This window comes from Pezoporus flaviventris, unplaced genomic scaffold, assembly GCF_033815535.1.
Source record: "Pezoporus flaviventris isolate CSIRO_AGI_PZ_B2104156 unplaced genomic scaffold, CSIRO_AGI_Pfla_v1 ptg000036l, whole genome shotgun sequence".
In the NCBI taxonomy this organism is placed as follows: Eukaryota; Metazoa; Chordata; class Aves; order Psittaciformes; family Psittacidae; genus Pezoporus; species Pezoporus flaviventris.
Window position 1 is genome coordinate 9,755,569 of NW_026892584.1, and position 12,717 is coordinate 9,768,285.

At 39.6% G+C, this 12,717-nt stretch overlaps 1 long non-coding RNA gene across 3 annotated transcripts in view; it reads left to right on the forward strand.

Moving 5' to 3' along the window:
- The window catches only part of LOC133274198 (uncharacterized), a 46,677-nt gene that overhangs the window by 4,415 nt on the left and 29,545 nt on the right, over positions 1–12,717 (forward strand). For all 3 annotated transcript variants that reach the window (XR_009745060.1, XR_009745061.1, XR_009745062.1), the window contains exons 2-3: positions 435–525; positions 1,025–1,156. This is a non-coding gene — a long non-coding RNA (uncharacterized LOC133274198). The remainder of the gene's footprint in view (positions 1–434; positions 526–1,024; positions 1,157–12,717) is intronic.

Genomic DNA, 12,717 nt, shown 5'->3' on the forward strand with positions numbered 1-12,717 from the left:
ATTTGAAGCTGTTACACTGCCATATTTGCGTTGCTGTTAACCTCTATGTCTGATTTTGTGGCTCAGAAATTCATTGATAATCTAGTTCAGCTAATTTCTAAATGACTTTGGTTTTTATTTCCCTTTTGATCTTCCAACTGCTTGCAGCAAAGAGCAGTCAGGCTTTCACAACATGCTGCTTTTGGTGAAATAAGTGTTAGTGAATGAGGGATGTGAGTTGGGGCTGTTCTTTGGGACTGCCTTTGCTACAGAGATATTTTATTTTTGTTCTTAAACCTCAAATTTCAGGTTCATACAAGCAAATCAGCCTTCTGGAGGGTAAACATCAATAGTCTATGAGGATTTTAATTTTGTTGCAAGACAGACTCAGAGAGGTTAGTGTTACATGGGGTGTACTGGTTAGGTCGCTTCCTTTTCCTGCATTTCATCTGTAGAAAAACAGCTGACCTGCGCTAGCAGCTATGACCTAGCACCAGCCCAGTTCTTAGACCTAAGTGCAAGCCTTGTGGAATCACAAGCACCATTGTGAGTAATGTTTTGTTGGGGTTTTTTTTTTGAGGCTCTGTGGCAATGAGAGTAGGAGCAGCTTTCTCTATTGAAAACCTTTTTCAAACACCAAGGTGATTCCTTCAGAAGAAAGATGAGCTCTTCAGCTGCAGCTCTGATGCTTCCTGTGCCACTCAGTTCTTATTTCTAAAAAAGAGGAGGGTCTCATTGACAACATAGCAGATAAAACATCACAGTGGACTTGCATTGTCTTGGGGGAAAGTAGCAGTTAATAAATAAATGCAGCAGATTTGGCTAATTTGAAAGAACTGATCCATTTGGGAGCAAGGCCCAGAACTGTTGCATTATCTGGCCATGTTGCTACATATGGGCTGCATCCTTTTTATTTTTTTTTTCCACTTTGTATTCTAAGGAGAAGATTAATCCTGCTTCTAGTGGGAAGAGTCCAGTGGAACCTGTCAGGCTTTTATATTTCTTTGCCCCCTCTTGGTTACTTTACCTGGTGTCTTTTAAACAGGACAGGTCTTACACAGAGATGGTGGAATAAAAGAGACAGAAGGCTAACCGGAGATGGCAGAGAGAGCTGATGAAGTCCATTGTAAACTCAGGAGAGAAATGCTTCAAGTCCAGCTAAATAGCTCTGTGTCAGGTATGTGAGGTCATACAAAATGAATGTATCCACATTTCCTTAAGGCTTTTCCAAACCATATTTGGGCCAGCTTACATTTGGCTTCAAAGTCAGGTGTTATCTTCTCACCTCTTTCTTGTCCTGAGGTAATGCAAGGAAAAAGTGATGGAGATACACTTACTCTGTGCAAGTATCCTCAAACTACCAAGGGCAGATCCTTCAGTAATAGAGGGTTAGTTGTGTTTTGTTTTGTTTGACTGGGGGTTTGTGTGTTTCTCTTTTCCTTTTCCTTTTGTTTTGTGTTGTTTGTTCGTTTGTTTCTACAAAAGGCTATTCCAAAAATACGTCAGTACAAAGATGCTTTTTCTTGCCTTTGAAAGGTTGTGAAGGGAGGTCCTCAGTGACATGAGAAAGGTAAATGTAATGCCCGTCTCCAAAAAGGGCAAGGAGGAAGATCTGTTTTACTGCAGGCTGGTCAGTCCCACTTCAGTCACTGGGCACGTTATGAAGGACATTTGCCTGGAAGTGATCTTTAGGCACATGAAGGAGAAGATGGTGACTGGGAACATCAAGAATGGGCTTACCAGAGGCAAACCATACCTGACCAGTCTGATCATCTTGTATGATGTTTAGTTCAGGGAACAAGAGGAAAGCAGTAGATGCTATTTGCCTTGACATTAGCAAGGCTTTTGACTTAGTTTCCTATAGCATCCTTGTAGACAATTGGGTACGTATGGAATGATAGGTGAGCTGCAAGGTGGGTGAAAAATTGGCTGAGCCCCAGGGCTTGAAGGGTAGTGGTCAACAATTCAAAATTTACCTGGTGACTGGTTATTAGTGATGTTTCTCTGGTACTGTTGCTGTTTAATATACTTATCAATACCTACATGAGGGGAGAGACTATACCCTCATGTCACAAATGAAACCAAATTGGGGCTGCAGTTCAGAGGGATGTCAAGAAGCTGAGGAATGGGCCAACAGAAACTTTGTGATGTTCTGAGAGAAATGTAGAATTTTTTGCTTTTGTGCAAAGTCTTATATTGCATTGTATTTTTTTTGTATTGGAGTAATCCCATGTGACAGAACCAGCTGGGGACCATCTGGCCAGAGAGCAGCTTTGCAGGAAAAGGTGTGAGTCCCAGTGTACGACAAGTTGAACCAGAATCAGCAGTGTGCCCTTGCAGTAGTGAAGGCCAACTGCATACCAGGTTATATTGGCAAAAGCATAGGCAGCAGTTGAGACAAGCGATTTCTCCCCTCTGTAAGGTATCTGTATAGGGAGACTCCTAACTCAGATGCAGCTTCACAAGAGAGAGGTTGTAGAGAGAGTATAGTAGAGGGGTCTGCTGCAAAGAGGGGTTGAAAACGCTGAGGGTTGATCAGTTGTTTGGATTTTTTGAAGGCGTTTTTTGGTTGTGGGTTGTTTTATTTTGTGGTTTGTTTTTTTTTGCCAAACCTGAATAAGAAAAGGCAAAGGGAGGATCCTAGTGCTGTCTTCACCTACCTAACAGTGAGTAATAAAGACAGAATCAGACTGCATTGCAAAAGAACTGGAGGCAGGAGGCATGCACTCTTAAGCTGTAGAAAGAGCTGCCTTAATGATATAAAGAAATTATGACTATTGCTGTAAGCATGATTAACAACTGGCACAGGCTGCCCAGGGACACTGTGGTATCTTCATACTTGGTGGTACTCATAACTCAGCTGGATAATGCCCTGAAAAATCTCATTTAACTTCCATATTGGTCCTGCCTGTAGTAGGAATTGGACCAGATGACCTCCACAGGTCCCTTTCAACCTGAATTATTCTGTGGTTTTAGAGGGAATCTTTGCAGTTAATCTTTGACAATGACTCTGTATTCTGATTTTCCAAGAAAGGTGTGTAAGGTTAAGGCAAAGAAACAGAAAGAACTGTGTGAAACAATGGGGTAAAAAAGTCAAGTAGTAGGTAGAAGATTTAGGAAGCGCCTGGGTAGTAGATTCTGGTTAGAGGAGGAAGGAAATGTATGTGAGCCATATGCAGGAACTGACTTTGGTTGGTGTAGAAATGTTCTGTTGAACGGTCAAAATGCATGGAGCTTTGTATAATGCCTGTTTAGTTGGCCCCTTTGTTTTGTAGTATCCTTCATGTCTTTCCCTCTGTATGCATGATACAAATCAAGTTATCTCTACTGAGTTAAACAGAACCACACCACATTTGTTTTGGTTAAATATGAAGTTAAAACTAGAGAGTTGTTTTCATGCAGTAAACTTTGTAGGAGCATAAGGGAGAAATGCAACTTAAAATAGCATTTGGGAAATATATATAGCAAAATGAGCAAACAATCTGCAGTGAGTCATGTCCAGCGGTTCTTGCAATAAAAGAAAGAGGAGCTTCTCTGAGGAAACTAACTGGGACAGCTTTTGCTTATCTGGAGGTGGAGCTCCCCTCTGGGTACAGCATTTCAGCAATGCCTGTTTGCCCTGTAGCAGTAAGGTGTACTGGCCACAGGGGAGGGTAGCCCTTGGTGTTCACAGCAAGTCAGACTGGTGGTAACACAGAATCTGAACCAATTTCTGAATTGCCAGCACACAGGAGCACTTACAGAGATGAATCATGTCCAACTTGAGTCGGTGTTGTCTTGAGTCCTGGTGCCTACTTCAGCACTCTTGTCCTGTAACAGGCTGCATCTCTGCACTTAGCTAGTACCCCTGAAGCCAATGTGTCCCTTTGTGAGTACAAAGCACTCTCTGAGCAGAAGTTATTGCAGGACTGGACCACACACAATCATGCATTGAGAGATCCTTTGCTAACCTAGCAAAGAAATCTTCCAGCACAGTTAAGTAAATGTGATTTAAAATCTGGTTTGTCTGGCAAGGAAAGAGCAAGAGCTGCCATTTTACACAGGGCCAAAGGCTATACTGTATGCCCTGGGGACATGACTGTCTTAGGCAATGTAGTTACCCTCTTACCTGGCTGCTGTGCTGAATTATCTTATAAAGTGGTGGTACTGCTGCCCTGAAGCAAAACTAGCTGTGCTAAGGTGGAAGGAAGCAGCCCAGCACAGCTTTGCTTTTAGAAGCTTTGAAACCCAAGTGAAGCAGGATAGAATTGGCCAGGTTGGGTGGCAGCAATTTGGCTATCTCTATTAAATATAAAACTCAACACACAGTAGAGAGAAGGGGCTCTGATGACACTATTTCAGCTTTGTTCTCATGGTAACCATTGTGTCATCAGGATACCATGGTTACTATAATACTTGTGTTTCAAATGTTAAAAAAGGGAGAAGGAGGAAAGAAACTTTTTCCAAAGTTAAGAGATGTGTTTATTCAGAATTAAGTAATCATAAGGAAGGATTAACCAACAATTGTTAATGCCTCATGGAAAAGACATTTTGAAACCATGAAGAACTGTTTTAATTAGTACTTGCTGTTTCTGCTGCTGTCCCTGTCACTATATGGTGCATGTCCTGGGGTTTCCTCTCTCTCAGCTTGTATCACCAGCAGCTATTTTGGTAAACACATACTGCAGAAGGCTAAGATGGTCATATTCAAAACTTTGGAAGCGTAATTTCTGGTTGAGGTAAAAACCTCTATTTGCACAAAAGTCAGAAATAAAAAATCTTAAAGTTTGAGATTGGGGCTGTGAGGTTATCTCACTTTAGAGCTTCAAGAAAAGCAAAGGAAGTCTTGGCTTGGATGGCCAAGCATACAGCTCAGAGGAAATCATAATGGCAGGTTGCTATTCCTTGTCTGATGACAAAAAGTGCACTAATGGCAGTGTGATTTCATGAGATCATGCCTGCAGACCTCTATGGGTACAGCATGAAAGATACCTTTGCTGAAGGAGAGAGCATGTGCTTTGATACTGTGAGAAGGTACAATTTTGAAAATGGTCTGATAATGAGAAGTAGAAAAGCTTTAGATCATTCTATATATGAATATGAGAAGGAACAAAAATAAAATAGACAATGCATGTGTTTTCAAAAGTAGCTGGTATTCATGGGACTTCTGGTACGAGTAACTGCTTATCTTAAGGAAATTGGTGGGCATTCTGTGCTCTGTCAGTTTAGGTCCTGGGAGATAGTTCAAGACAGAATTCACAAATGCAACACGTTTAAAATTTTGAAACCACTTTTGGAGCTCTTGTGAGTTCAGGATTGCTCAGTTTGTGCAGAGCTGACTTGAAAAGGTAGGAAAAAATATTAACAAAATATTAGGTATTAAGATCTGATGGGGAAATTCTAAAATCAAAATAATTTTGTTACCTTTTGTAATTGCTTGATCTTATTGCCTGTATTGTTCCATTTTCCCCTGATATTTGTTATCACTGATTAAAGTATCTTATTTTAAATTAGATAGTAAGTTCCTGAGGTCAGGATTGCAATTTTTTACAGCAGCTCAACAGGGCTGAATTGTAACAAAGCAGGTGAGACTCTTACAAAAGCATGAAACTACACAGGCTGAATTTTAGGTGCTTAAAAACATCTTTTTTTTTTGCAAACAGAAATGCAATCCATTGAGAAGTACAGCATGTCACATTATATATGCTCATAGCCCATGAAGTCTGTTGTATTAGCCAGCAAGAAAAAGGCTGCTGTGGAAACTTAATCATAAAGAAATCAATGAGATGTATACAGTTGACTCTAAACTGTTGCCCTTTAATACATGCCAAGCTTCCTAAAGCATTGAAATACCCCAGTTATCCCTAGATTAATTTGACCTCTGCAGGATCCCTTCTGTCCACATCTAGCATTCAAAACATTGGCTCTGTATGTTTTTTGCATTCTTGCTGTTGCATGTTTTACATACAAATAGTCAAATAACAAAAGGTTTGCCAAAAACTACAGTATTCACCAGCCAGATCTCCCTATATGTAAAAAATCCGCAGTCTGGCTTCAGCTGCTACGATTTCAGGGAAAATAAAAGGCGGCAAAAGCACAATTCTGAAAGGGAAGGCTGTCACTATAGAGAATATTGCCTCTTGACTGCAAAAAAATTCAATTCCAGGAAACAGCTAGCAGTGTTTCTAACAAATTCTCTCTTTATATATGAAACAATCATCTGCCCTTTCTTAATGTTCACTGTAGCCTACCTGATTTTGGACATTTGTAGTCTTGCAAATATTAGTAAACTAATATTTCAGAGTAAACATTGCTGCAAAGCAGAACTGGTGGATACTTGATATAGCTGAAGTCTATATAGCTGAGTATGGCTAAAGATTTTTACCTGTTTATCTCTCTGATTATCTATTATTGCTGATATCTCTCTGGAGCAAGTATTCGTGCTCCAGATTGAAGAAAATTATTGTCAAAAATCCTTCTTGGGTACATAAATACAAGCTCTGGTAGCAAGAGACTTCATGCACATTTGGTCCAGGAGTCCCATAGAAAAATGTTTCATAGAGAGTATCTTCTGATTTGGAATAGGCCTACCAAGGTCAGAAATATCTGAAAGCATGGGATTTCAGGTAACTTGTTCATTAAAGAATCATTTCAGTGATACTTCCTAAGCTTTCTATGTGTCTGGGATAAATACCCTTTGCTACTGAAATTCGTTCATTGCCAGAATGTACCAGCAATTATGGCTGTACAGAGGCATATATATGAATAATGGTGGCCCCAGGGGATCAACATAAGGCAAGCCAAAAATCTACACCAGGGCACTCAAACTGATTAGGATCTTATGATCAATACCTTGAGCAGAGTTCAGTATTATATTTCTAAGAGGTTGTCAGCATAGAAAGTAACTTTTTTTGGTTTTAATAGTATCTTGATGGCTTTAAAAATGTCTTCAGTATATTGGAGAAAGGTGAAGTTTGTTTGTGGTTTAATTAGGTTTCAGTGCATATAATCAGTGAAGAATTTTAACTTACATGTCACAGCAGATAACATAAAGACAAGATATATATGTATATTCCTTAGCTGAAAATAACTTAAGAAATCAAGGACTTGCATATTGTATGCAGTCGTCAGAAGTTGGCATATGCTCTGCAAGACTGCTTTGTCTGGCACCTGAAGCTGTTTTCAAGCTTTTTCTTTGAATTCTTCTAGTTGGTATTCGTTCCGAGTCTCGTTGCCACTTAGCATTACTGAACTGCCAGCAGCAGCAGCACCCTTTCTTTCTGCCTGTTGTGACAAAGCCTAGTTCATCAGGCAGTGCTCAAAAGTTAATCCAAATTGTGACATATGAGAGTTTATGAATTAAGTTTTCTCCATTTGAAAAACATTAATAACGAAGAATGACAGTAAGAAAAAATGAATAGCAATGGCCTGTGTCAGTTGAAAGTCTTCTAGTACAACTTTGGCCTTTTTCTTGGATAGATACTCCTTTTGCAGTAAATGAAACTGATAATTTTTCTATAATGCTTTACAGAATATGTGGAAAGATCCACTGTTAATGTCATCTGTCTTAACACATACATGTATTTTTCATTCTTAGCCTGTTTCTGTCATTACACAAACTGTTTCTGCACAAATAACCATAATATAAGTCTGACTTACTTTTGGTTGGGAAAAAAACTAAAACCTCAAACAAACAACAAAACATTTTCAAGAATATTTGATTTGAGTCTCCTTTACCGAAACTAACCAGTTGGGAGTAATTGTCTTTGAAAAGCCTTATTGGTATTGCTTAAGAGTACTGCCTTATTGCAGTAACAGTAATGTAATTTAGTACCTCTCTACATGCAAAATATGAACACTGATAAAATTTATATACTGCAAGAAACACAGAATTTTAATTTTCTGTAATAACCATTTAAGAAAGTAATTAACAATTTCTGTTAATTAGTGCTTGGGTAATGCATGCCATTGATGTGTATGATGCAGTAGGAGTAACTGACATAGGATTCATACGGCACTCTAGCACAGAATTCAGCAAAACTGAAAGATCATCCAAACTTAAGATGACAATCACCCTTCAGTTTAAGTAATTTTTTATCACTATACACAGTGGTATAACATCTGTATCCCTACCCTATCTTAAAGGTAGGGTATCCTGCTGTATCTTCTTAAAATGAAGCAGCGGGTGAACTGTCACAGTCCTTCAGAGAAGGAGGTGTAAAAAGTGACCAGTTATTATTCAAGAAAGCAAGTGTCCTTACTCCAGGCTATACAGCTCTGATACTGCTTGTGCTGGTTTTGGCTGGGATAGAATTAATTTTTTTCACAGGGGCTAGTAGGGGACTATGTTTTGGATTTTTGTGAAAATGGTGTTTATAGTATAGTCATGTTTTTGTTATTGCTGGGAAGCACTCACACAGAACTGAGTTCTTTTCTGCTTTCCCCTCCACCCCTACTGTAGTGAGTAGGCTGGGGATACACAAGAAGTTGGGAGAGGACACAGCTGGAACAGCTGACCCCAGCTGACAAAAGCAATATTCCAGACCATATGATGCCATGCTCAGCAATATTAAGCTGTGGGAAGAAGGAAGGAGAGATGTTCAGAGTGATGGCGTTTGTCTTCCCAAGTAACTGTTACACATGATGGAGCCCTGCTTTCCTGGAGTTGGGTAGACACTTGCCTGCCGATGCAAAGTGGCGAGTGAATTCCTTGCTTTGCTTGTGCACACAGCTTTTGCTTTACCTGTTAAACTGTCTTTATCTCAATCCACGCTTTTTCCCTTCCAGTTCTCTTCCCCATCCCGCTGGTTGGAAGTGAGCAAGTGACTGTGTGATGTAGTTGTCAGCCGCAACACTGGTCATTATGTTTTGTGATACCAGCTCATGACCACATGGGGTCAGATAAAGAGTTTCCTATGAGAAGTGGCTAAGGCCCTGACAGCAAGGAGAGTAAGAAAGTGGGGTTTGGGCGTTTTAGTTTTTTTTAATTCTCCTTTCTTTCATGTCCTCTTTTTAAGCATTCTGTATAAACCAGATGCAGAAGCAGTGTTCAGAGCAAACTGGACTACTGCTCTATTCCTGAGTGGCAATAGTTACATCTCATCTTTCCATCTATTTCCTACATAAAATAATGTCATCAGAATAAAGCAATAAATAAGCTTGAGATCTGTGAGTAGTCATTACTAGGGCCTATTGCAAAGTGCTACTTTGTCAAGGAAATGGAGCCTTGTTAATTGAAAGTGGGCCGTTAAAAAGTTTTTACCTGGCTTGTTAAAGCCCAGCTGATACCTTAGTACTGCAGGAGAAAGGGGAGGGATTCATTTCAGTACCGTACCTCTTAGCTATTACTTGTCGAGAAAAGTCTTCTTCTGACTGGAGTTGTTAAGGGGACAAGCTGCAAATCTAGCAATCTGTCTCTGGAAATGTAGCTTGACTTCCTCACATAGTGCCACCAAATCCTTGTGAAGACAGACAGTTAAGGTGCTTAATGACTCAGTGTGCTCTCAGTCCAGAGAGTGCCCCAGACAGAGGACCTACTGGAAGCCCTTCTGTCATTCTTTAAGCTTGACTACCTATTTTTTTCTCTGTATAAATCAGTTTGTCAGGTAAACAGGATAGTGGAAAACAGCACCTGCTCAGATAACAACTCAGCTGGGAGGCAGCCAAAGTTTGAATTTGGAGAGGGGAAATGATCTTGAATCTTAATCTCTCAGTACATAATTCATCTGTGGAACATTGATGAAGTGTTAGCTCAGAGAAGTGTTGCATTAATTAGCTGTTGATGTGAAATGTATCTTTGCGTGGAGGTTGTTGTCCTACAGGAACTGACTGGGAAAGAGGCATTTCCATGAGTCAGTACTTGTGATATGACAGTGTTCAAAGGCAGTGTCAAGAAACTGCAACATTTTACTGCAGGTCTGGAAGCATTTAATGCTGTTATGGCTAAACCGTAGCTACATTTTAAAAATCTTAACTTTAAAAGTAAAAATAAATTTTTCTCCTGGTCTGAGTCTTCAGGGACCAAAATACAGAAGGAAAAGAACCACAGTTTATGATTTAAAAATATTTTGTGTCCTTTTTTATTCCACTGTCATTGTCATGGGTTTGGATTACTTGGCTGCAGTGAAATATGAGACCAAAACTGAAGCAGGACAATAAAATACAACATCAGGTGTGACTCTTGTTATATTAGTATAAAATGGGCTAACTCTTCTTTTAACTGAATGCTTTCAATACTGCTAATTTCAGTGGGGCTACACAGCTGTAGCAAACAGCAACATTTATCCATGGATCTTCTAGTCTCATTAATGTGTAATAGCAGAAGCAAGAGGAGGTATATGAGGTATTCAACAATAAATGATGGGAGTTCAGTATCCTGAGTCTGAATCCACACGATTTAAAATGGTACTAAAAGGAGAAGGTGACAGAATTTCTTAAGTATTGTAGTATCCTTGTACTGTGTTCTGTATGACCCAAATTGATCCTGCTCTGACTGAATGTTTTCAGGGCCTCTTGCTTTTACCTCCCTGTAACTCCTCTCCAGAGCCTAGGTTCTTGCTCTGGACCATTCAAGAGAGTGAGGTAGCCTCCCAGCTCCAGCAACAAGGTGATGAAGGAGCTGGAAATGGCTCTTTTTCATGAAACATACCTCCGTCTTCTCAGTGAACTTCCAGAGCTTCCACACCTACTGGGGCAGTAGATACCTGTGGATGCCAGGATGTCACAAATGAAAGCAAGGTGGAGGGTTGTGGTGATGCACAATGTCTAAGGAAGCAGGAGCTCCAATGCAGTCGTGCTAAAATTCTGGATGAGGAGATTTCAGCTTCTACTGAGATCAGTTCTCTGTGGAGTGGATGGTATATGAGGGAATTAAATTTCCTCACAGCCTGGAGATTGTCTCATTCCTGATCTGGGGGGTCAAGGCACTGTATGTTTAGACTGAAGTACTATTTTGTGTATTAATGTCATTGAAGATTCAAATTTATCAGCAATCCTAGATGAAGTAATAGGAAAATCCCTTCTATACCTAAATGATGGGTCAAAACTATTAAATAATGGAGTTTCTTTCTTGAATTCTTCAGAGCTTACTGTACTTCGAACTTAAGATGGTATGGCTGTGGACCAAACCTGCCTTACACCCTCCTTTACTTCTTGCTCTCAGGCCCTAACTTCAAAAGTGGTGTTACTCTGAGTTCATACCTGCATATATTTGACTTAGAGCAGATTTGTTTCATATACTAATGTCACACTTGTCCATGGTACAAGCCAGGGCAATTCTTTTTGAAGCTGTACCAAGTTGTGTGCTTAACTCCGGGGTGGACTAAGTCTTGAAAGGTCTAAAGCTTAATTTTTCTCTTTCCATGGTCTTTGTAAGCCTGGCCAGAGCTGTTTGAATTCAAGTAGCTGTTGGAAACAGTTCAACAACCGGGAAACAAAAGAGATAAGAATAAGTTTTTGTGTATTTGCCAAAGTATCAACTGAAAGTTCCCTTCCCAGTTTTCATTACAATGTGATAGTGAGAGACTAGCCTAAAGCAGACTAAAGCATGACTAGATCCATATTTCAAAGGAAATTGTACCCAAGATCCACTGTGCTTATTAAAATTACAGCATTTTAATCAATTCCTTTGAATGTCAGTTCTCTAGACATTAATTATTTTATGACATGGAAGTCCTGTTTATATTTATTGATGCACTGTCCCTAAGAGCAGGAAAGCAACAAAAGGGTCACTTTCAGTTTTAATATAATGCCACCCAGGAATCAAGCAGTCTAATCTCATTCTTGTTAATTCAGAGTAATGACACTTATCACTATATATTGCATGCACACACGAAAGAAAACCAGAGATGCTCTTGCTTTCACTATTACTTCCTATTTCTAACTTAATATGTTAACAAGAGTGTTACACAGACTGTTGATACAGTTCTAACAAGAAATATAGTACAATGCATCATAGGAGTATGGAGTGATCCAGTTTTCATGTGTGGGCTGGAGAAAGTATTTATTTTTTAAGTATTGGGATTACACAGACTATGTATGATTAGCTCTAGTTGTCTCCAATTCTGGTTCTGATGCCCACCTTCTCCTGTTAGATAGTTTTTATCATGACTGGCATCATCATTTAATCATTACAGCAGTGAACAGTCAGAATTCCTGGCTCCTGAGAGTAATTTGGGTGATTTACTGTTCTTTTCTGTCCTTGGATCAGTCAGAGTTCAGTCACTTTCTGCCTTCATCTTTCCATCTGAAAGCAGAAATAATCTGGAGGCTGATCTATTTATGCTTAGTATTCTTTCCCACTTTCTGCAGTAAAAGAGCAAATAAATGTAAGCATTTTGTCCCATGTGAAATTCTGGTATTTGAAAATTTGTGTTTATCAGGAATTGGGCCAAACATAATAATATTGGTAGGTTTTCCTTTCTGCGTGTTGAAAAGTTACGGTAAATGCTGGTTAGGAAATGGAGTCCTCAGATATTTCTGTAGCATTGAAGTGAATTGCTTGTATTGTTTCCTGAGTAGAAAAGGAACATTTTGATTTGAATTCAGTTTGACTTGTCTCTGTGTCACCTAAATAAATTGGGATTATCATGTTAACCCTAGATTAGCATGGGTTGCCTAGGGTCAGGTGAGTCCAAGGGACTAGTTGTTAGTTGCCCAAGCTTGCTCCCATTCAGTATCAACAGGATTTCTGGGATGCTGAGACCAAAGACAAAAGAAGCACAAGGCAGCTCTACTACTGTTCACAAGGCACCACAGCCT